Here is a 2934-nt window from a genome sequence, read left to right on the forward strand (position 1 = left end):
GGTACTTGCGGACCAAGCATCACAAACCCCTTTCTGTTAATAAATGTTTTTCCTCCTCCTTGGCCACAGTGGTTTTGGTTCTTTGTTGAGACGGCAGCGAAATTATCAATTTTAGTGGCAAAGCCTTTGTGCACTAACGCACCGTGGCCTTATTTTCAGATGAGAGAATATTCAATGCCACTTGGACTGCCGCTTATACAGACTCGTCATTATGCAGCGCTGACATAACTGAAAGTGACGCATTGATGGTGACAGTGACAAGTGATTAGTTGAAATCGCATTGAATACCGAGTGTATTGATAGGACTGGATAAACTCGCGAGATGTATGGCTTAACCAAGAGCAAAAGTTGTTTGTAACATCCGTCCGTTTTTTTCTTCTTTGATACAAGTAGCTACGGCCGTAGGATTTGACTGACTCATACGTATTCATCTTTATTGCTGATCCAACAGCATCACCTTTACAATGCGTTCAGTTCGTTTAGTGCTCATTACTTCTAACTGAATATTCAGTTATATTGCACTAATAACAGTCCCTGCCCTAACCAATAGTCTTCAGTATATTTGTGACGTTTTACTGGTGCTTTTGAGAACGAAACTGCCCGTTCTTTTTTCAATCTCACTTGTATACCAGCGTGACACCTCACAGTCTCTTTTGTTCTCCTAACTAAAAAATACACCCGTTTTCTTTTTCTCGACGCGTGTGTCTACTTGTTGGAAAAGTGGCTTTTCTCCGTCGTCTTGAGAAGCCGCTTTCTGAGCTCGCTGGGAAGCTTCTCGAAGCATTTCTTGCACACGGGCCTTAGGTCGACGTCGAGAAACCTGGACCTGCGTAAAGCGAACGATGATGTCATCCGTTAGATTTAACTATAGAGAAAAAAAAATCTTCATAATTTTACTCTTTCTTAAAGGGCCCCTAAACCACCCAGAGGTCGAAATTTAGTTGTGGCGTTGAAGTTGTGCACGAATCTTCAGCAAACACGTAGCCGCGAGAATTTTTTTTCGAAACGGTGTCGTAGTAGCGGAGTTACACGCGTTTGACGCTCCAGGAGAGGCCCTCGCTCGTTTCGCTCTTTCCAACGCTACGCTCCGTTCATCGGCTCGTCTCTCCTCCTGGCTGAGTGCTCCTCCTCACCATGCGAGGAGGAAGAGCGGCGAGCGAGCGTACCTGCGAGAGGACAGGCTCTTTTTTTGTGGATGAGACGCAAATGTCGACGTCACGGCCACCACCGCTGGGGGTTATCGAAAATCCCGGAGAGGAGAAGGTATCTGATGAAGGGAACGAAGTACACTGACCAAGTAAACGCTTAAAAGAAAACGACGTTTCGGCTTCCATACGGAAGCCTTCTTCACATACGGAAGCCTTGATTGTGAACAAGGCTCCCGTATGGAAGCCGAAACGCCGTATTATTTTAAGTTTTTATTTGGTCGGTGTACTTCGTTCCCTTCATCATGTTTCTTCCCGACCAGACGGGTTTCCGTCGAACTCTCGATTTCAGGAGGAGGTCTTTTAGCAAGTCGGAAATACGGTACGCAAATGTAAGGCAGTGGTAGCGTTCCTCCTTCCCGCTGGTTGTGCTTTGGCATCAACGACCGGAAAGGAGGAGCGGTACCGTACTGTCCGTATTCAACGGCTATTTGCGTACTATTTCCTTAACTTGGTAAAAGACTCTGGTATCTGTTGGAATTGTTGGCCGCGTGGCTTGGCTGCGCGTTTGGCATTGTTGATCGTGACCAGCGGCGTAGCCAGGGGGTGGCACGCCGGGCACGTGCCCTCCTCCCAACCCGAAAATCTTTTTCTGCCATGGGATACAGAACACAAAATGGCACTCGAACTATTGGAGGTGGTTTAAGGGCCCTCTAAGTGGCTTTCCGGTGGAAGCCTCCCTCTTTTTTCTTCAATTCCTCGGACTGACAAATGTAGAAAAGCCGCTCAAACACACAACGATAATCCACACTCGTTGAAAGCTAAAAAAAAAAAAAAAAAAAGAGAGAACTCACGTTACAGTGGCGTTTTACTCTGTGAACGCGGGGATGTCCCGGATATGAAAGTACACTTTCTAAGTATGGGCATTTTGGCGCCAGAAATATTTACTTGCATTTTATAATGTCTTAACTCATTTTGAATGCACACGACTCTTATCGATTAACAAATAAATGGGTCCGAGTATAGATGGATCTCAATATCCACGACATGACTCTCAATACGGTATTGTGGGAAATCGTCAGCACCCGTTTGTTTCCTTACCGCTCTTTTTGTTTGTTTGTTTGTTTTTGCTCACCAAAGCTCCTTCATGGTAACGCCTGCAGCGTTCAGCGATCCGATTATACACTAAAAGCAAGCTAGAATAAAGCACTGTGTAAATATCAGTGCCATCAAGAAACTAAGGGGAACAAATTCGGGACTGAACTGAAGAGGAGCAACAGCGCGAGTGAATGAGAATGGAATTATGCTGCGCAACTTACTTCGTAGCGAGAGGCCGGTCACAATAGGAACAGCAAAAATGTGGCGGGCACCACATTTGTTCAGAGACTTGTAACTGGACAGAGGACAAAAGACATGGTCAGTGTTTAACTCGCGCTTGAAGTCTGTTTGTTTCGTTACTCATGCATGTATATACGCATGCGCCGTGTTCTTCTTATTGTCCAATAGCGTTCTCTGCATTGCTACCGCTATGTCTTTAGTCGCAATGGTTCACTATTTCCGAAAGAAAGTACCAGCAATACTTCTTTTTTTAATCGTGATTATTTTTTAAAAAGCAACAGTTTCGACGCAAGGGCGAAGCAATGGATGCGTTAGCAACAAATTGGAATGTTATACAAAGTAAGGCCTGGCTAGAATATAACTCCATTAGGGTCCGATCTAGCGTAACTTTACAATACAATAGCATAACTTTACAACAGGGTTGCCGTTGGGTAGATTCGAAAAGGAGCCA

At 45.0% G+C, this 2934-nt stretch overlaps 1 long non-coding RNA gene across 1 annotated transcript; it reads right to left on the bottom strand.

Annotated features, from left to right (window-relative positions):
• Positions 1-407: 407 nt before the first annotated feature.
• Positions 408-2539, bottom strand: LOC119388136 (uncharacterized). Its single transcript, XR_005182628.2, has 2 exons — positions 2465-2539; positions 408-826 (listed from the first exon to the last, which is right to left on the bottom strand). It is a non-coding gene; the product is annotated as an uncharacterized LOC119388136 (long non-coding RNA).
• Positions 2540-2934: the final 395 nt, after the last annotated feature.

This window comes from Rhipicephalus sanguineus, chromosome 1, assembly GCF_013339695.2.
Source record: "Rhipicephalus sanguineus isolate Rsan-2018 chromosome 1, BIME_Rsan_1.4, whole genome shotgun sequence".
NCBI classification, from domain to species: Eukaryota; Metazoa; Arthropoda; class Arachnida; order Ixodida; family Ixodidae; genus Rhipicephalus; species Rhipicephalus sanguineus.